Below are 22,938 nucleotides of genomic sequence, written 5' to 3' on the forward strand. Positions count from 1 at the left end.
AAAGTCTTTTATCTTCTTCAAAAGTTGGTGGGTTGGAAAAAGTTTTTAGACACGGCCACTGACACTCGTAGAAAAACGCTGGCGGTGAGTTTTCCTGGCGGGCTTGGACACTAACTAACCAACGGCGGACACACTTTTACCTGTCAAGTTGGTCAAAGAGGAACTGGAAGTTTTGGTGTTGCTTTTTTTTTGTTTTTGTTGTTTAGTTGGGAAAACTGGGCCAGAGTATTGATGCTCATCACCTTGTTTATTGTCCCAGCGACTTGTTAAATCTGGCGGCCATGTTTCAAACACTTGTTGTGGAACAATTCGTCTCCTCTTTTCTTTCGTTTTCCTAGAGTTATATTTAGAGTGAAAGAGTTGCGAAACTTTTTCTGTTTCTTTTTTTAAGTAATTATTTCATAAATAATAGGCTATTACGCAAATTAGAGAGCCGTGCCTATTATCGGCACAGCTTATAATTTAAACTCATTAAGAGATAAAGTTTTCTCATTTATTGGTATTTTTAATTTCTCTCACTTCTAATTTAGGCGAAGAAGTAAAAGAAAAATAATGTAATGCCTATTTTTTCAGGCAAGCAACTACCACAAATTCACTGCCGCTATCGGAAACGACTAGCTAACATACTTCACTATAAATTTCTCATGTTAACCGTTTAATAAAATCCAGCAGCACTGCTGTAACCGAGCGAATTGCTGCTTCCGCTTTCTCTTTTTCGCAGAGCACTCTTCGTGATTTCTCCTTAAAGCTAGACTAATGTTCTCTCGCATCCACACCAGGTACGGGATGTTTAAATAATAAAAGGGGACAATTAATAGATTAAATGAACAAAACTTTATTAAAAGTTTTTATTTATTTATTTGCAACTTTACAAAATATACATCTAGCAAAAGAGTGGTACAAAGAAACATTTGATTGTGCCACAGAGCTGGCTCAGTGCCACAACCAGGATGGCGGGATGAGAGAAACCAGCCAGCGCCGGAACTCTCTAGGAACTTATTGGGGTTTAGAAAGCAATGTGGGGTCACACGCCGTTTTAGACGACATGGAGGATTGTCAGGATGGGACGATGTGGATAGTGGATTGAGCTAGAGGATTTGGGTGATCACAGAGAGTTTGCTGTGGAAATTTAGGGAATCGGGTGTAGATTAATTCATTTACATACTGAATATTGAGATCATGATGGAGGGTGCGGTTGGAGACATAGAATGGTGCGTTAACTATTCGGCGGAGGACTTTAGACTGGAAAGATTGGATAGGTTTGGATATTGGATGGTTTGGCGGAGCCCCACAATTCTGCTCCGTAGGTCCACATTGGTCTTAATAGTGTTTTGTAAAGTGTAAGTTTGTTTTGTACGTTCAATTTCGTGGATTTCGGTCCAAGGAGTCTCCTTAGTAGTCCGTAACGTCTGTTCAGTTCTTGTCTTTTAAGTCTTGTGTGAGGGTTCCAGGTTAGACGGATGTCTAGGTAGAGCCCTAGATAACGAACCTGTGTGGAAATCGGTAGGTCAAAAAGTTTTGTTCTAAAAGAGGATCCTAAAATACAATGTAAACTCTTGATCTCCTCTATTGTCACCCTACCATTACTATTTAAACACTATATCATTAACTCATACATCAGGCTGGAAACATAGTGGAGCAAAGCGGCGATGATAGTTGCTTCAAATCAAAGAGACCAACGAGCAGCGAGCAACGAGTCGATGGCGTATAGTGACGAGTTTAGTCGCGTTTCTCCTTTCGACGAAACATGTTGGTGGGATTATTTATATACGAAAATTATTCCTTGAAAATTAGGTATTTACAGCAACTTATAAGCAGGAGCTGCAGTAAAGTGAAGTAACTGCCTATTTTTTTTCAGGCGGGGCTTAACGTCCAACTAACAATTAGGTGTCGTGGACAGGGGTGGAAACTCATACTTTACTCTAAACAATTATTTACTAACAAATAAAAAGTAGTCATATGCGGGATTCGAACTGGGGATTCCCCACTCACAAAGCCACTCTCTTGACCACTAGACCAACACCCGCCCCAAGGAGCTGCAGTGTACATGATTTAAACATGACTAGACATGAACTTGGTGAATTCCATCCACTTGTACCAACAACTTCGGGGAGCATCCTGGCAATTTTCATGCCTATTTCACATACTAGCCAGAGTTGAAGGTATGTTAATCAAGAAAAGGACGAAGTTCAATGTGAACTCCATTAATCCTGTCCCATTTCTTATCGAACAAAAATCAGTTATGATTAAGAGAAGATCGTTTTGGTCTCACAGAGTTTTCATTAAAAAAAACTACACCAATAAATGCAGCAATAACACCATTTTAACCTTGAAAATTGAGCGCGATGAGAGCGAAGAAATCAAACATGTCACAACACGTTGCTCTACTCTCTCTTATCTACAGATCTTGAATGTATTTATTAAAAACATATGGTTCCATCAAGAGAAAATCACGTTTATGATATCCAAAACAAAGCACTTTTTTTATAGTTTTATTGTTCGCTTTGAAATGAGGAATCTGTATAATTCTTTTTATATTAACGTTGATATCGTTGGAAAGTTTATCTCATGTGACAGGTAAAGTGGGCCCAACGAGCAGCAAGGCTGTCGTTGACGCAGCGACTTTTTTGATTGTTTGTTTTTGTCTCTGCATATAGATCTCATCGTTTGGTTTTATATGACAGGCTATTTAATAAAACGGGCCAATATGTTTGTTGATTTGCTTTCGGTTAGCTCACATTTCAATATCCTGAATTCCACCTTTATTGCTTCTATCTCTTGTCTTTGAACGTCACACATTTTTTGTTCACTTACTTTTAATTTAATCATTGCCCTATTCTTCTTTTTTAATATATTTCGTAAGAACAACGAACGTTTTTAATTGAAAAGTTTATTTAATAAACTTTCATTCGGTGATTTCTGGTTAAATCTAAGTACCTAAATTAGTTCATTTTTAAGATAATATTAAAAGGATGAATTTTACCTTTATTATAAATTTATTTAGAACAGTAAAACTTTAATAATAATTCAAACTCAGTCCCTTTTGTCTGCTTGAATCATTTGAATACACATATCAATATAAAAGAAGTGGATAGAAGTAAATTCAATTCACCAAATTGACTGTTATTCTCTGTTCGTTTAGATTTAGATTTGCAGAAGGATTGGATGTTTCTAAAATCCTGTGCGATCTAATAGGTCTTTTAGGGTTCCTTTATAGGGCAATGTTAGGATCTAGGTATCCGAAATATCTTAATCAATCAATCAATATCATCAATTATCTTATTTAATTGTAATTATTTCTCAGCACGAATGAAATAAGAATAATTCCGTGTTTTCTGCTTAAATACGCAGGCTCCCTCCACCTAAAATACAACTCCAATTTTACATTTCTAAAATATTACACATACACTAAACTGATTCCCTCAAACAAATACTAGGTTTCCTTAATATTATTTATTTTTTTCAAAAAATGTTTTACGATTCATTAACACTTTGAATAAAACACATGTTCACACTATATAACCTTCCTCGCTCAGTCAGCACGTGCTGGGCGAGAAGGTAACACTAGTGAAGTCGTGTTCACTACATCAAACTTGTTTTAATCTACCTCTGATGATGGATAAAGCCCCGAAACAAGTCAGGATACAATACACATGCGCGCTACCACGGATAATACCAACAATGTTATTTATTAGTTGACGGTTTTATTGGTACTACTTAAATGAAACCTACTTGGACATCATGGGTTTGGAACTTAGATACCATGAAAGGCTTAGGTTTTGGCCCTACAAAGTTCAACAGAGAATGTGTAAGTAGGTTTCTATAATTGTAAGTTAAGTAGATCAGTCTATTTGCAGTAAGTAAGGGGTTCTATTCTTTTGTTCAGTTTTTCTCGTTTTAGTGTTTCTGTTCAGATGTATCATTTCATCCGTTAAATTCTATTCAGATAAATCAAAGTTAATGTTAACTGTCTTAGAAGTAACATTCTTTCCAAAATTACCAGTGATAGATAACCTTGCTGAACCCTATTACAATGAAAGTTGTAAAGGTTTTGGCGAGTGGTGATCGACCAAATTAACTTTAACTCTGATATACTTTTTTTCAAGTCATTCTGTACTAAAAACATAAACAAAAAAGCATGAATATACCATAAGCATGAGCAAGTTGCATGTTCTTTACTGCTTTAAAGTCTTCTTTTTTAAGATTTCGCTTATTTACGCATTATTTGGTAAATTATTAGGATCAAATATTCATCAAAATCTAATTTAACAATAATTATATCCCGGTACAAATGAAATAAGTATTGTATAATTCATTTTTTGCCTAATTTAGCCCCTCACATATAAAATACAGCTCCAGCTTTAAATTCTTATGCAGTACACTTGCCCTAAACTTGCTGAACTCTGAAACAAGTACTAGGTTTCATTAATTTTACTTCATTATTTATGAAAACTACTTGGACATCATGGGTTTGTAACTTAGATACCATATCAAGAATTAAGGATGAATTGGGGTTTACCTCAAGGGAACGAAATGTACAAATTACCAAGTAAGTTAAGTATTACTGTGTATTAAATTAAAGAATCTGTATGTTTATGTATCTAATTGAAGCTGCACACTTTTATTTCGCCGAAAAGCTCTTTAAAAATTAAGTTCCTCACGTAACAGAAAAAAATCTCGGCCTCTAAAGTTGAGAAATAGATTATAAAGGAAGTTGCAAAAGTGCTGGCTCATCCAGATCTTCATTAATCACGTTTCAGAGACAGTTATAATGTCGTCTTTTAATCGTTTTCACCTTTAGAAATTAAGATCTTAATGAGCTACGAATTAACTACTACATGTAGCTAGATTTATTATAGCTATAAAAAAAGAGTACGAAGTTTATTGGATAAAACGTTAAATTAAAAGAGAGAAAGAAGATAGAGAAGGCAAGAGGAAGGAGCCAAAAGGAGAGTGAACGATCTGAATGGTTGATAACTCTGCTCCTAGAGTGCAGTAAAATGTTAATGTAAGTCTGGCGAACTACTGAGAGGAGGTTTAGACAGTGCGTACAACTGTTGTACGAGAGAATGTTTACGCAATTACTTCTTCAAGATAACGGGTAATTAAATGAAGGCTCTGTGTACCAACACAGGCACATAATTCTACTTGTTTTTCATTGGAGAAAAAAACGTTTAATCCTGATAAGATTTGGTCGGCCTTTTTTATCTCATTCTTTAACTCCGTCTATCTCTCAAGGTCTTCCTTCTTAAAATGTATTTTGAGTTAGATTATTTTTTATTTACAAAGAAAACTATTTCATTTCAAATTTTGTGTCGCCGTAGAGCACCAAGAATATGGTTTCGAAATCCAGTGCGAAAGTATATGAAGAAATCATTGCTTTCTAATAGCATGCGAATCCAACTGATGTCCAATCATATTTTATTTAAAAATTTAAGTAAGTCAAGATTAAATGAAAGTCCTTTGTTTTTGGCCATTCAGCCGTGCCAATCCCTGCGAGCCAAGACTGTTTTAAGGCTCAAGAGTTGAAGAAAGACTTCTTATTAAATCTCAAAAGCTGTAGTTTGCCAGAGATACAGAGAGCCGAACCCTTCTCACTGATATAGGTACTATCTTGTGAACCGTTTCATCTTATTTCTGACAAGTCTGCAAAGACTAACCGTTTGCACAGCTGTGCGATGGAAGTATATACTCAAAAGTGTGGCCACATATTGTGAACTTTTCGACTACTTCAGCCTCTGTGGTTTTTCATCGACTATTTAAGAGTCCCACACTACGTCATTTCACTGTGACGTAAATTGCTCCACATCTTTTGATGTAACCAAAAGTGAAACCTCCGAGACAGACAGGCAGATGTTTTCATTTGGTTTTTTAATAAGTTTAAGGTAATTATCTAATTATTAGTTCTGAATCTGAAAGAGATTCATATTGCCTGAAATATTTTAATTGAAACTACCTCATTAAGAACGTTTATTTACTTCTCTAATCCACCACTAATTGTGGGTGCGCTACTGTTTTTGTATTTTCATTTTTCTTTATAAAGCATGAAGCATAATTCAGAACGCTCAAATTACTTGACAACAGTGTATTTACTTATCAAAATCGCTTGTAATTCCTGATTATGTGTATCAATTCTTCTAGTCATCTGCGAGGGTTTTTTTGTGTGGAATGTTAGATGAACCAAGCTTTGGGCTACTGGGTTTCTTTGATATTGAAAATAGTGGTTGGGTACTTCTTTTTACTGGATTTTAACCATTTCTGAAAATACAGATGTACCGAAGTCTAGTTTTTTAGGCGAGGTTGGGAGAATTAGCACTTGCTTTCAGTGATTTAAAATTAAAGAGACTATTTATATCTGGAATGAAAGGTTTAGGTTTTGACCCTACAAAGTTCAACAGAGAATTTGTAAGTAGGTTTGTGTATAGTTAAGTAGATCAGTCTGTTTGCAGTGAGTAAGGAGTGATAACAGCTCTAATCTTTTGTTATGGCTATCTGCTTTAGTACAGAAGGCCACAAAAAAAAATCTTTTGTTGAGTTCTTCTCGGTTTAGTCAGTTTCCGTTCAGATATATCATTTCATCCGTTTAATTCTATTCAGATAAATCAAAGTTAATGTTAACATTAATGTTACATTCTTTCCAAAATTACGAGTGATAGGTAACCTTGCTGAACCCTATTTCCTAACGTTCTATTGTAAGTTTTAAAGGTTTTGGTGAATGGTGATCGACCAGATTAACTTTAATTCTGATATACTTGCTTTCAAGTCATTCTGTACTAAAAATTTAAACTAAAAAGCATGAATATTCCAGCATGTTGCATGTTCTTTACGGGTTTAAAGTTTTCTTTTTAAGATTTCACTTATTTACGCATTTTTTGGTAAATTATTAGGATCAAATATTCATCAATATCTTATTTAACAATAATTATTTCCCGGTACAAACGAAATAATTATTGTATAATTCATTTTTTGCTTAATTTAGCCCACCACATGTAAAATACAGCTCCAGATTTAAATTCTTATACAGCACACATGCTGAACCCTGAAACAAATACTAGGTTTCATTAATATTATTTAATTATTTTTTACAAAATGTTTTTCGATTCATTACCATGTTGAATAACACATGTTCACACTATATGTGAACCCTCCGTTGGTTCCAATCCTTCCTGTCTAATCGTTCCCAATTCGTTGTCACTCCCGATAGTAATCCTTCTTCACTTCTTCCTTTGTCATGCGGTGTACCTCAAGGTTCTTCCCTATCTCCCACCCTCTTCTCAATTTACATCAATGACCTTCCTCTTTCCATCTCTCATTACCAGTATCACCTCTATGCTGATGATTTTCAGATTTACATATCCTTTTCCCCGTCGGATTTGTTTGAAGCTGTATTTAAACTTCAAGAAGACCTCAATAACATCTCAGCATGGGCCACGAACAATAAGCTTACCCTGAATGTAGAAAAGACCAAAGCTATAGTTATTGGCTCCAACCCACTCCTTAAATCATTGGCTCCTCTTCCTAATCTTTTCCTTTACAATACCCAATAAAATATTGTTCCTCTGTGAAAAACCTTGGTATCACTTTCGATCAAAACCTATCCTGGAAAAACCATGTTTCCCAAATCTCTCGTCATTCCATCTATATCCTTAAGCAGTTTAATAGTTCCCGTCACCTTTTTCCAATTAAGACCCGGCAACTCCTAGTTTCCTCTCTTATATTCCCCCATTTCGACTATGGTTGTTTAGTGTATGGCGGTCTTTCTGGTGATATTGAAGCTAAGCTTAAGCGCCTCATGAACTGCTTCATAAGATTTATTTTCAGCATTTCCAGAGACTCTCGCATTTCGCACTGCTACGATGAGTTGAAGTGGCTTTTTCCTGTCTATCGCCGCCAATATTTTTTGGCTTCTTTCCTTTTTCAAGTCATCCAGTCTCAAAGGCCTTCCTATATTTTTCAACTCCTTAAGTTTAAATCCTCCATCCATTCCCGTAACACTAGATCTCGCTCATCTGATCTTTATATTCCCTCTCACCGTACCTCATCCTTTGACAAGTCCTTCCTAATACGTGCTACCTCTCTCTGGAACTCCTTGCCTTCATCTGTCCGCCATGCTCCTACACTATCTATCTTTAAATCCCGTCTATTCAGTTATCTACTTTCTATTCAGCTTCCTCCGAAATTCTAATTGTTTTAATTTATTTCCTTAATTTCTGCTGTTTCATTATTTTATTTTTACTTTCATTTTCACTTATTATATTTTCACTTTTGTAAATACTTATTTATTTATTTAATTTCTGTATAATCACAGGCCAAACTGTTAAGGCCTCTATTTGTTCCTGTATTTATTCTTAGGGGACAATTGTCCCAGAATAATAAATTTCTTTTCTATTTCTATTTCTATTTCTATATAACCTTCCTCGCTCAGTAAGCACGTGTTGGGCGAGAAGGTAACACTAGTGAAGTCCTGTTCTCTACACCAAACTATTTAATCTACCTCTGATGGTGGATAAAGCTTCGAAACAAGTCAGGGATACAATATACATGCGCGCTACCGCGGATAGTATCAACGATAACAAGTTATTTATTAGTTGACGGTTTTATTGATATTTCTTAACGATACAGACCTCTATTTGGACATTCACTGTCGAACTCTGCAGGATAACTCCAAGACCTCGTAATTCCAGTCATTAGAAGATTATTGTAAACATGAAAACTTAACTAAGCGCAAGTGGCTGCCTTGCTTAAAAGGGTACTTGAAGCTTTTTTTTTTTTTGTAAGTTGAACTTTCTTCATTTAAATTAAGTACAATAATGAACCTCATTATGTAATGCTTGTAGAAAAGTTATATTTTACCCAGTGTCGTAACATTATATCGTTGTTGTTGATGAAATACGATGCGAGTATACCGAATTACAGATGATGTAGCTGTAGGCAGCTAAAAAGGCTCTAAAAGGCAGTGTATTAAGTTCTAAAAATAAAAACAAAACACAAAAGGTCTGTTTTTTTAAGAAAAATAAGATTGAGTAAATTGAAAAACTAAGTCCTATAACGATAATTTAAATTTGTCTTTCACATTTTTTATATTTTCCTGTCATTTATTTTCGATAGTTTAGTATTTTCCTCTCTTTTCCCTTACTGGTAATTGGATTTCCTCGGGTCGTAAAATAGGAATGGAATGTTAAAGCATAGTTTGGTAGGTCCGATGTAGGTGTCCGATAGTTGTACATAAATACCAAAAGATCTATCGGTTACTGTGCTGAAATGGACCAAAAGTTTTTTTTCTCTCCTTTCTACAACTTCTACGCGTAGATAACAGCTTCCAGCCTCCATTCAAAGGTAACATTCTCCAATAGGACATAACTCTTACTAATCTGTAGTGTAGGAGATCCTTAATTTTCCGCTTGTCAGCAGGAGTTGTATTGTATGAAGTAGTAATGTTTATTGCTTCCTTTTTCATTCCTAGAAAAAAACGGTGTGAACACAGACACAAGATTTTTCTCTTACGTAAGTAATTCCGTTTTCTTGGAACTTACAATTTGTTCTGAAAGAAAGACAGATGCCTTCAATATTATACAAGTTCACTGTAATCAAATATTACTGGAGAAGGAAAAGTAATGACAAAGCATCCTACTTATACAAGTTTTGTCCTCGTTTGACAAAAGCCCTTTTGCATCTCCCTGGAATATCAAGAAAAACACGAAAAAAAGCCTTTAATGACGCACTTCCGGTGAATTATGATATTCTTTCAAGTAGAAATTTTGGGTTGACATTTTATAAAATGTTTTACAGTGGAGAACTGTACATATCCAAAATGTGCTAGACAGATAGGTAAACGTTATTACTAAATATGTTTATTACTTACAAAAATAATGAAGTACTCACGTAATTTAATTTACAACCTTCATTACATAGTTTAGGGAACGCTTAGGATGGGACAAGTATAGCATTTACAGGGGGAAAAAAGGATAGAAATACCTGCAGCTAGGGAAGAAACTTAGGCTGGATATCCTGTCTAATCGTTCCCAATTCGTTGTCACTCCCGATAGTAATCCTTCTTCACTTCTTTCTTTGTCGCGCGGTGTACCTCAAGGTTCTTCCCTATCTCCCACCCTCTTCTCAATTTACATCAATGACCTTCCTCTTTCCATCTCTCATTCCCAGTATCACCTCTATGCTGATGATTTTCAGATTTACCTATCCTTTTCCCCGTCAGATTTGTTTGAAGCTGTATTTAAACTTCAAGAAGACCTCAATAATATCTCAGCATGGGCCACGAACAATAAGCTTACCCTGAATGTAGAAAAGACCAAAGCTATAGTTATTGGCTCCAACCCACTCCTTAAATCATTGGCTCCTATTCCTAATCTTTTCCTTTACAATACCCCAATAAAATATTGTTCCTCTGTGAAAAACCTTGGTATCACTTTCGATCAAAACCTATCCTGGAAAAACCATGTTTCCCAAATCTCTCGTCGTTCCATCTATATCCTTAAGCAGTTTAATAGTTCCCGTCACCTTTTTCAAATTAAGACCCGGCAACTCCTAGTTTCCTCTCTTATATTCCTCCATTTCGACTATGGTTGTTTAGTGTATGGCGGTCTTTCTGGTGATATTGAAGCTAAGCTTAAGCGCCTCATGAACTGCTTCATAAGATTTATTTTCAGCATTTCCCAGAGACTCTCGCATTTCGCACTGCTACGATGAGTTGAAGTGGCTTTTCCCTTGCCTATCGCCGCCAATATTTTTTGGCTTCGTTTCTGCAATCACCTCCTCGTTTGAATAAAATCTTTTTCCCGCCAGCCATTTCTTCATATTCGGGAACAAATAGTAGTCCGAGGGAGCCAACTCTGGAGAATAGGGGGGATGTGAAACGAGTTGGAACCCTATTTCCATTAATTTTGCGACCACAACTGCTGAGGTGTGAGCTGGTGCGTTGTCGTGATGGAAAAGGACTTTTTTGTGGACCAATCTTGGGCGTTTTTCTTGCAGCTCGGTTTTCAAACGGTCCAATAACGATGAATAATATGTACCTGTAATAGTTTTACCTTTTTCCAGATAGTCGATGAGGATTATTCCTTGCGAATCCCAAAAGACAGTCGCCATAATCTTTCCGGCCGAAGGAACGGTCTTCGCATTTTTTGGCGCAGATTCCCCTTTGGTAACCCATTGTTTAGATTGTTCTTTGATCTCAGGAGTGTAGTGATGTATCCATGTTTCATCCACAGTGACGAAACGACGCTTAAAGTCCTGCGGATTCTTCTGGAACAGCTGCAAACCGTCCTTACACGATTTCGTTTTTGGTCAAGCGTGAGCAATCGCGGCACCCATCTTGCGGATAGCTTTGTCATGTCCAAATGTTGATGCAAAATATTATGTACCCGTTCATTCGAGATGCCCACAGCACTAGCAATCTCACGCACCTTCACTCTTCTGTCATCCATCAACATATCATGGATTTTATCAATGATTTCTGGAGTAGTAACCTCAACAGGGCGTCCAGAACGTTCAGCGTCACTTGTGCCCATATGGCCACTCCGAAAATTTTGAAACCACTTATAAACTGTTCTAATCGAAGGTGCAGAGTCTCACCATAATGTTTATCAAGCTTCTCTTTAGTCTCCTGAGGCGTTTTGCCTTTCATAAAGTAGTGTTTAATCAACACACGAATTTCTTTTTCGTCCATTTTTTTGAAAATCACTCGACTTCCTCGATTCAAACGAATGCCAAACACAAAGAAATAGACCGATCTGGCTGAAACTTGGTGTGTGTTCTTCCAAGAGATGCTACTAACTAAACATAACCTCGATACGCGCCAGTGGTGCTATCTCTCTGACTTTGCACGGACTTTTCAAACGACCCTCGTATAGTGGAGCGGCGATGATAGCGAAGAGCGAAGCGGCGAAATCAAACACAAGTTAACATATGGGACCGCGCATAGTGGCGAGCAAAGCGAAGATAGAGCTACGCTATCTATAGTGTTTGTTTTTTAAAGAAACATTTTTTTTTTGTTATTTATCAAAATATGGAAATAAGTACTCTCTTTAAATTAAACTTCGTCCATTTATTTGATGAAATACGATTTTTTTTTAAAATTAATTGTGGTACGAAAAAGGAATAAGTGATATTTTGCGGAAATCCTACATATTTTATCACCTGTTTACAGTAACCATTTTAAATTTAAAACAAGATGTTCTTGTTAGCTGAAATTCTATTTACTGAACCTCTATGTAAAATTAACATAATCATATCTTGGGAGATTTCTACCCTAAGCTGTTTGGCTACCCTTACGTATGCTTGTTTCAGCGAAAATAGCTTATCAGCCCCCCCAACAAGCACTTGTAATAACAATATTTGCATAACGGTTGACAGTGCAGTTTCCTTTTGTTATAAATTGCTCCTTATTGGCTAACCATTTTTGATCGTTTAATTTATTTTATTAGCTTCCGTTAAAGATGTATGTTATATTGTCGTTGATTGTATGGAATGTTTAAAATTTATTTTTGGAATAACGTCACCAGTTAATGTGACTCACTTAACTTTTTTGTTAAGGCCAGAGCTACTAGCTTTAAAGTTCAATATGAATTCCTAACCAATTACAAATATTTTTTGTAACTCATTCACGTATTGTTTTTTTTTGGTTAATAGGTTTCTAATGATAATTTGAAAACAAGCAACAAATTTTAATTTAAAGCAAAAGGTGTTTTAATTTTTCTTCTTTATTTTTTAAATTGAAACAATTAATTTATTTCACATGTGTTCCATCTTGAATGTAAAATAGCCAATTAGTTTTCTCTGTGTGAAATGAGCTCATCGAGTTAGCCTTTTTTTAGAGATAGCTTATTTTGGAAGTTTACTTGGCTTGACATCGAACATTTCGTGAGACATTACTTGAACTTCAAACGTTTTTCTGCCAAACTTGCAATTATTCTTTATGACATTGTTCTCAGTTCGGCTTTACTCCCACCCAAATTTAAGCTCTTTGGTTCTTGAACCTAAAAGATCGTTCGTGGACGTCTAGACTTCATCATTTCATTCAAGAGAGAATAAAGCCAAAGAATTGTAACATTCAATCTCTGTGCAGGAGTCCGGTTCCTGCAAGCAGGAGCATATTTTTCTGGTAGTTGCCTAAGTTTTGCGCAATTCAAGGGCTTATTTCCTGCGTTTGGTTACCTGAAAGTGGGTGGACACGTCCAATGAGATCATTGCCAACGTTTAACTCTTAAATTTTAAAAAACTCTTGTCTTGGTTACGGTGTTCACTGTGTTTCCTTAGCCCTTTAAACTTTAGCCCTTTAATTCGAGAAATTGAAAGAACGAATAAATCACCACCGAAACAGAGATCAGAATCATGCCCACCGAAGGATATTGATCGTCACTGACTAATCCAAATATAGTTAGTGTTACGGCGATTAGTCTTTCATAATAATTTGGTACATTTCTATTTACTAAAAAGTTATAATAAAGTAGTTTTAATATTTGAAGAATTTTAATTTGTTAAAATTGTTGCACTAATATCAAAGTATTAATCCAATTAGTTAATAATTAATTTCATTAAGAATTCATTATTAATTAACTAGGTGCATTTACAGTTTGAGAATAGTGCACTATTTCAACTAAAATTATAAATGCACTATTTTAAATAAATTATCACGTAATTAATTAACTGGGATATTTTTTTTTGTTTTCTTTTTTTTGGCACTGGCTTTCGCCATACAGCCAGCATCGTCTAGGTACTTATCACTAGAATATCACTCACTCTCCATTCTTACTTATAAATACATTCGCTTCACACATTCATCTCTCTACTACATACACAACTATTTACATAAATACAGCTAATGGATGGATCAGTACACCATATTCCTGCCATCCTTATACGATAGCTTAACCGAAATTAAAATCACGAAATCCTTCTCTAATCATTTTCTTGCATTCATTCTATAACTTTTAAATACATTCATATTTCATTGCTAGCTCTGCTACAGATTTAAGCACATGTTGTTGGAGAATATTATGTCTTCGTAGCGAAAGGGTGCATCTAAATACCTGTAAATGACGTCAAACATTCGTTTCCTTTCTACCATATAACTTGGGATATATCATTATTGTATTGTCAAGTTTTTCCTTTTTTTTTACTAAAAACTTCACAACTATAACTAATGCCTGCCACTAGTTAATTTAATATGTGGGTTTAATTAAATAATAAAACTCGCTAAATTTGTAAGTAATAACCTGATTTATTAGCACATTAACATTACTCACATTAACATTTACTAACAACTAACGCTATTCATTACAGTTACCATTTACAACAGTCCCAACAGTTCACTGTTACTTACTCACTACGTAACACCACAAAACTGTTCCACGACTGACCACTGGTCCGCACTGCATCGAATTGCGCTAGACTCAACCGCACTAACAAAGCTCTACTCACTAACTGACTACCTGCCCAACTGGCTAACACTGAAACACTCCGTAACACTGACTCTCTCAAAAACTGTCACTTCCAAAGTGTCTCTCCAAACTAACTTTCCAAGACTGACTTCCACGACTAACTCAAAGCTTACTCAACAGTTCACTAAAAACTCTGTGTAAAAACTCTAATAACTGACTTCTCCAGCCGTGTCTGCCTCCCTTTAACTACGACTGCCCCACTCCGTCTGTCTAACGCCCACCGGCCGCTCATTGGCTGAGGAAAACACATACTGCCACCACCCCAACTGGAGCCTTTCTCTTAGCTGGCTTTTACACAGCGGTGGTCCGTTACAGGCTACGGTCACTAAACTCCTACAACAATCTAGCCCTTTCTCCTCTGGCTCAGGTAGAGACCGGCCTTTTGTTTACACAGTGTCGGCTTGTTACCGACTTTGGTCGCTTAACCCCTAGAACAATCTAGGCCTTTCTTCTCTGCCCAGGTCAACTTCGTTACAATATGTTTGAAATCCTCCTCCTCATTGGAAATCTACGCAAAGGGGAGAGAGGACCTTTTGATCAATTTGTATATAGCACCTTTTTTCGTACTCTGGAAGAACTAAAAACCGTTATTTCTGGAGAAAATGCCAAGTGGAAAATTTTTTATTTCAGTATCTAGTGATAATTTATTATTTTTTCGTTTTATTCATTTATTTTCTATTAACCATCAATGAGAACTTCTTTTAACAATATTCACACGTGTAAATATCACGATAAGTGCACACAAAGTGATTGTAAAACAAAGATGTTCAATGAAGACTACCTATAATTCTCGAGGACAAAAAAATAGCCCGTACTGGAGTAATAATTAATACTGTTTACATCCTATTTTGGTGAAGGGTTAATGTTGAATGTTTGGAAGTGAATGGAGATGGATGAGAGAACGAGCAAGGATGCTGTCTGTAGTTGGAGTGGACCAGGCTTGTTAGGCAGAAGAGAATTCTGGATGTGTCTGTGTGAATAAAAAAGAGAAAGAGAGAGAGATAGGGTGTGATAGAGATGTGTGTTACCTTGGCAACTTGACACAGCCTCTGCATCCCTCTGTTATACCAGCTCAGCAAAATATCGACATCGAGTGTGCTTTTGTATGAAGTATCTTTTTTGAATATACTGTTTTGTTAAAAAAAAAAAAATTCTATTATATTTGTCAAGAAGTAAAATTAAGTCAATATCGTTTGTTTAACAATTAGAACAACTTCATGTTGGAGAGGTTGTTATAACGTTCAGTCACTTACAGCATCCTTGTTAGTTTCGGGAAAATTTCCAATAATTTCTCTTACCAATTTCTCTTGTAAGCGTAAGTGAGACTTTAATCTGGCTGTCTAGTCTTTGAATTAGTCCATCCCTTTTATGCTTCCTGCTTGAAAGCAGGAGATGATTTGAAAAAGCAAAATTAATAAAGTATAGGATTTTTAAAGCATCATTTTTTTGCGATCCATTAATTGTGGATTTTTCTATGAAAAATGAATTCCATTCAGAAAATTAATATCATGAATTTTCATTACTAACATTTGTCTTTATATTTTCCAGGTAAGCTGATTATTGAACTAGACCACACTTAATAAGAAAATTTACATTGACTTTCAACAATATTTATACGTAAGTGTTCATTTAAATTTTAATGAAATTCTATCGTAATTTTTCTTCCACAAAAATTTAAAGCATGTTGAATTGTATAGAACTTTGAATTTGAACTTTATTGAAATATACAAATTACTGTCGTGTAATTCGTGCAACAAGTAAATCGAGTAACTGTTATATTAACATGAGGAGTAGTTACCCTTACCGCTCATTGGTGGCTCTGTAATGAATCAATTATTGACCTTTCACTACCTAGTAAATTATGTGGCCAAGCGGCGACTTAGTCAATGCCTGGCATTTGTCAGGTGGAATTGAAAGATGTAAGCTGCGGAGTGGGGGGAAATTTCTTGTTAAAAAGAGCCTTGGATTAAGTCTTGATTAAAGGGGTACTTTTTAGTGCGGAGTGAATGGCTCTGTTTGAGGCGTAGACTGGTTTGTAAGATGGCGTGTGGGCATCAGCAGCTTAGTTGAACCAATCAGTATTATTTTAAGTCAAAATCAGTTTTAGTAGCGCGGTTATATACATAAGAGACCTGCGAAGCTAATATGTATTGTGGTACTGGGTTCGATTCCCGGTCTTAGACCTTGGATTCTATTTAATGGTTAATAAAAGAAATTTACAGTTAAGTATGTTTGCTAGGCGCCTCCGTCCATGACACCTAATTGGTAGTTGGTCGTAAAGCCCGCCTGAAAAATTATCTCATAAAATGAAAAACTAAATAAATATTAAATTTCTTATTAAATAAACCATCAAAACATAAGAAGAAACAAACAAAGAATGGGAAGAGTACCAGCTATTCACCTTGTTGAGATAACATCTCGGAAGATAAACCAAATAGGGGCTTCCTTGCAGTAATGATACATTAACTTACAACATAATTTTCTTTTATTTAAACATTTGATGGTATTTAGTAACAATGCAAGATTTAGAGAAATATTTATTCAGTTAGGACCTTGAGAATTGTCTTTAGAGAAAATACTAGTGATTCACACTAAATTTTTAATCCAAAAAATTAAATTAATTTATTTCCTTAATTTTAATGCTTATTTTGTAAATATCTGTATATTTTTTTGTGCTTATATAAATATCTAAAATACAAGCCAAACCAATAGGGCCTCCAAATTGTACATATATTTTTTCTAAGGGGACTATAGTCCTAGGACAGGGGTCGGCAACCCGCGGCTCGCGAGCCGCCTAAAAAAATAGGCGTTTACTTTACTTACATAAGTATTTTGAGGTTTAGCTTCAGTTTAGTGGTCTTTGAAGTAGTCTTGCCCGTAGGTCTTTTTTAGTTCTTGTCTTTCAAAGCATATCTATGGAGACCATGTTAAACATTGCTCCATGTATCTTACAATATCATTGCAAAGAAGTGCAGTCTGGCTGAAGTAAACTGGTGTCTTAATTAAGATTTTCTGGTTGCATTCACACGTTCGACGTCAGCAGTGTGCTCAGCTAAGAAGGGCCCATTAGGGCTCTGGGATAGCGTTAGGGCTTTTTCTCTTTCCAATAAACAAATAAAATTTGAAACTCAGTCAGTTCTCCTAAAATTCCATTTTTACAAATTATGGCACCTAGATTCATGATTTTTCCATTCAATATGGGTCAGCTGTATTCTGAAGCTGTACTGAGCCACGAAGTTATTTGTTCTGTTTTTAATGATTTCTTTTAAGGCTACTTTATTTGGAACTTATAATTTTAGCAATCTGTTTCTAATCTTCAAGTGTATTTCGGCAAAAATAAGATATCGTTAAGCATTCAACTGGCATCGAAAACATATCGATTGATATCGTAATGTAGAAGTCAGTTTTCATCTTTTTCTTGAGCGGAAACAATGTTGCGCCACTATTCCAAGTGATTGGCTGTATTTAAATCCTGCTTTTCTAAAGAAACTCATGAGTTACCGTCCATCTACCTGCTATCAAACGCTCCGATCCTAATCGAATTGCAGGTCGATATGGTTAATAAGTTCTCTACTTTTATTCCTGATTACCTGTGTAAAAGCATTGAATTATTTTCGTATCCCCACTTTTATAAATCTCTTACAGATTATAATTAAACCCTATAATTCACTTATGGGCACAGAATATGAGATTTAGCTCTGGCACCCAATTATAGTCCAAATTATCCAATCAATCTTCAATTCTCTGTATAATGTTCCACATATCACAGCATCCCACATAAAGTATTGCACATTATCCTGGTTGTCATAGAAATTGAACAAATCCTATGAGGTATGGAATTCTAAATTTCCCTTTTGCTATCTGTTTTTACAACTTTAATCCACTTATCCGCCCACTGTAATAATCCATCTGGAAAAAATCCTATCTGAAGTTTTAAACGGTATTGTGGCCACATGATTGGCTTATTGCATCATAGTTTAGTGTATTCCACCAAAAATGGAGTTTTCGTCATCACGTAGCTTCCCCTGCCTTACTCGCAATTCTCTAGATTCCATATCCATATACGTGAAAAATGTTAAATCAGGGTACATATTTCCAGAGCGTAATGTACCAAAATACCATCTAATGTACTAAGGGCGAAATTTCTAAATAGGTGTTTGAGATTCATGTGAAGCTAAATCTCAAGAATTAGAAATAGCAGCATACAAAACATGGGATTCCATTTTGATATCGCTTCTGATATTTATGTTAGTTCCGACTCAAATCCGTCCGCCGGAAGTTGCTTCATTACTGATTCACTTTTTCAGTATCTCGCGATTATCACTTGAAACGTTTTTCAGTTTTTTGTTCACGATAGCCGAGCGGTTATTGGCGAGACTTGCCTTAGAAGCTAAAATATATTGTGGTACTGAATCATAATTGTATGCTGAACTGTAATTCTACATAATAATTGATGTAATTGTAAAGATCATTTAAGTACTTATTCTACTTCAATTATGTGCAGCTTTTTTTACAGCTGATTCTTTCGTGAAAGCTTTGCTCAAGGAAGAACTCTTTGTCCTAATCAAGATACATTATTATTCTTTTTTCATTTATTTAAGTAAACAGTGTCCATTTCAAGTCTGTTCTTTGGGTAGTTTATTAAAAGTAGAAGTCTGTGTATATACATACGTGAATGTCCATTTTTTCCCGAAACAATTTGTTGTTAGAGATGATAGTGTACCCCGATAACAAACGCAATACAGATGTAGTGAATGATGTTGACTTGCGGCCGGCACACGTCAGCTTGTCACCAACACGAAACTATAGAGTTGGTTTGGGTGCGTTCCGCCATGATGCCACCATCGCCTATAGAATCGTCAACTAGTACTTAGATAAGTTAACACATTCATCTAATTCACACTTACACAACAACTACACCGCCGTTCTAGCAATCAACTATTCTATCTCTAACTGTACTCTAAAATCTAAATGAAATATCGTAGAATAGGTGGATTTTAACAGCCTATGTTTAGTTCAGATCCATTTATCTGCCTATACACCTATCACTAGCCTATCTTGTGTTCTTTCATTTACTTCATATAGGCGTTGAACAGGCATAAAAGAGGCTATGGACAAGCTCTCCATTTTTGCAGTGAATGAATGCAAGTTTAATGAGTGTAAAGAGAGAGATCTGCATTTCCAATGAAACACTCCGGATGGTCTCTCGCGCTCGCTGGTCCTAAAAAGGCAGATTCGTTATAATTACTTCAAGTATATTAACGTTTTCATGTTATTGCTTGCAGTTCAACCAGAACAAAGTGATGTTTTCATTTCTTTTCAGTTTAAGACAATCCTCACTTAGATCTTTCAACTTTACAACTATCAACCACCTTATTTTACAAAACAGATCTGGATGTAAATCTAGTTCCTAAAGGAGCCAAAAATTCTGTTTCTTCGTTAAATTGAACTAATTATTTAAGGGTGATTATTCTTAATTAGTAAATAAAACCCAAATATCCGCTGCTTCCTCAAATATCTATCGTGGCGATTTCCTGAAGTGTTCGAGTTTGGGCATAGATCGGAGGAGTGTATGTGTAATGACAATTAGACGTAAGAAGAAGCTTACTAATGTAAGAGAAACAGTGCCTTACTCTACAACTTCCTGCTATTCCAAAGATGGCAAACCCAAGTATTATATTTGATTCTACGAGGATTGTCTAGCATTCAATGATGCATAGCAATTTTAAGTTAGCAAGTTTAAGCTTGTCACTTCCTATTTTATGTCTCTTCAACGCCATGTACCAAAATTAAATGAAAGTAAACAATTTAGCAACGTTGACTAGCACTTCAGAGAAAAATGAATCTCTGTAAACTTTTCAGAGGTGACAATGATGCAATAACAATGACGTATTATTTGATAGTTCAACTTGCAGTATTATTTATTCATTTATTTATTTTATTATCAGCTGCAGAGAAATACGAGAACGGAAATATATTTTTGTTTTTAATAAAAATGCAATTATTAAGACCCCTGTGTGGTCCAATACTTGTTGCACCAATTACGGGAAGTTACAAAGAGTCCAAAACAAATGCTTAAGACTAGTTGGGTCATATCCCCGGTGGACACTCATAGATTACATGCACGCAGCACTTGATGTTGCCAGCGTGTCCACATTTATCTACAACGCTACGGAAGACTTTGTAACTTCCTGTACACATAGTCCCTACCCGCATATAAAAAGTATTATGGACTATAACTCTGTACCTCGGAGGGAAAAGGCACCATGTCACAAGAAGTAAATTTTACAGGGGAGCCAAATAAAGATATTTTTCCAAATTCATTTTTTGTTCCACTTTTCCGGTTATACTCTTTCCTGTACTTCTCACCGTAATTATTATAGTTGGTATGGCCACTTAACCTCCCATATTTTAAAATATTTTATTTTGATCTCCATTGTGAAAAACATTTATGCCCATGTAGTGCCTTTTACCCTTAAGTAATGAAGTATCATAGCGCTTTTTAAAAATACATAAATCGCTTAATAGTAAACATAGGACATTGTGCTTTACACCTCTAGAAAGAGCAACAAAAAATCTGTAAAATGATGCCAAAATCTGAAAATCGAAAAAAATGGACATGGTGCCTTTTCCTTCCGAGGTACAGAACTTAAGTTCTCTTAATTATAGAAAATACAAGCACAAAAGGCTAAAGCATATCTTGCTTTAATTAATCTTATGTAGTAAGGTTTTTTTTTTTAAATTTTTTGCCTTAGCATTAAGTTGGACTTGTACCCAATGTAAATGTTGATATGTTGTGGAGAGGATATAGGCATGCAGCCTGAAACCTCCTTTTATATATATTTGTATAAAAAATTTTAAATTGTAATTAAACATTTTCAAATTCAAATATTGGGAATATTTAATATTTTATCTACTCGTTGAATAATTGATACAATTATGACAAAAATAAAAATAGCGATAAGATGATTCTTCAATGCATTAAGTGCATTCTGTCTCTTTCGTTTAGATTTTTGGCCACATCCTTACACTGGATGTCAGAACAACAATTTCTTGCCGAACTTTCGGTCTAAAGACTAGGGTCATCTTCAGGGCTTATACTTACTAAGAATTATAATTGGCTTTATATTGTTAACATTAAAGGTTGGTGTTATCTCTGTCCAGACTGTTCAGGTACTAAATGTGATCGGTTTTCATTTTTTTTTTTTTTAAACCATCCGCTTTTGATGTGCATTTTTTTTGATAAACGACCCTTGCACCGGAAGTTTTATTTTCCTGAAAATATAATGTTTAGAACTGTTAAACTCTAGAACACTTCCTCTTTTTTTGACTATCGTAAACCGTTTATTTTGTTTGAAATGCATACTTTGCATGCAAATTGCTTTTAAGGGAGAGCTCCTGGACTTAACGATTCCCAAAAAAAGTTCTTTTATTCTGAAACTTTGTCAAAGTCAACTATAATATCAAGGAAATTATTGAATTATTATTATTATATTTTATTTTTATTTTTTAATGATTTAAGGCGCGCCAACATCTAAGATTATTGGCGCCCGGAGCTTATTTCAGTGCACTGCCGGCCTCCGGACAGTGTTCTCTCCTTACAGACAACACTGTCCATCACCGGACAGTGAGCTGTAAGGAGCTCCTAGGAAGAGAAAATCTAAGGGTCAGCAGCTGGAATTGAACCAGGGACCTCCGCGTGGGAGTCCAGTATGCTAACCTCATAGCTAATCCCTTCCCTTATTATTATTATTATTATTATTATTATTATTATTATCATCGAAGTTAGGAGGGAGTATTAAGAATTTTAGTTAAGGAAATAGTGAAAGAGGTTTAATCTTTTAATGCTCGTAGTTTTACACTATACTATATAAATCTGAATTATTGTAAAAATTTCAATTATAATCTAAATTTTCTTAACAGAAATAAATAATACCTATTGATGAGCGATCAATAGTTCAGAAATTTCCTTATAAAAATAAGAAATACACAGCGAAAAAACAGTAAGAATTCAGGAAAAGTAAATAACAGGGCAAACTATTGCTCTTGATTGATGAAGAAACGTGCCCTCCTAAAGGTTCTAAAGGGTTTTTGTTTGTAATTTGGATGATTTGTTACTTTATGACACAGTTAAGGGGGTGGGGCCTTAAGTCCTCCTACCTGACAACATTTCGATGAACAGATTACTTTTATTTAACGCCTCTTACCCCTTATCGTCTATCCTCACCGAGGAAATCGAGGATTTTAGGAGTAATAAAGATGTCTTGGCGTGACAGATGTTTTGACACTTAATAATTTGTCAGTCGATCAATAAGTATGCACAAAAACTTCCTTTGATTGGTCAATTCAAATAGCTGTTTATAGAGTCGATTCAAATTATTGTTAATATTTTAAAGTGTTTAATCTATTTAATAGATTTTCAGCTAACAAAAAGCTTTAAAAATAATTTATTTCATAATAGTAGTCACTCAGGATTTAATCT

At 35.3% G+C, this 22,938-nt stretch overlaps 1 protein-coding gene and 1 long non-coding RNA gene across 6 annotated transcripts in view; both read left to right on the forward strand.

Moving 5' to 3' along the window:
• Window positions 1-22,938, forward strand: part of LOC141456792 (furin-like protease 1) — a 749,499-nt gene that overhangs the window by 342,289 nt on the left and 384,272 nt on the right. The window lies entirely within an intron of this gene.
• Window positions 2,984-22,938, forward strand: part of LOC141456782 (uncharacterized) — a 31,087-nt gene continuing 11,132 nt past the window's right edge. Inside the window, exons 1-2 of the long non-coding RNA XR_012459991.1 lie at window positions 2,984-3,808; window positions 16,005-16,073. This is a non-coding gene — a long non-coding RNA (uncharacterized lncRNA). The remainder of the gene's footprint in view (window positions 3,809-16,004; window positions 16,074-22,938) is intronic.

The sequence above is a fragment of the Rhodnius prolixus genome, unplaced genomic scaffold (assembly GCF_049639745.1).
Source record: "Rhodnius prolixus isolate KJV_2025 unplaced genomic scaffold, Rpr scaffold_10, whole genome shotgun sequence".
NCBI lineage: Eukaryota > Metazoa > Arthropoda > Insecta > Hemiptera > Reduviidae > Rhodnius > Rhodnius prolixus.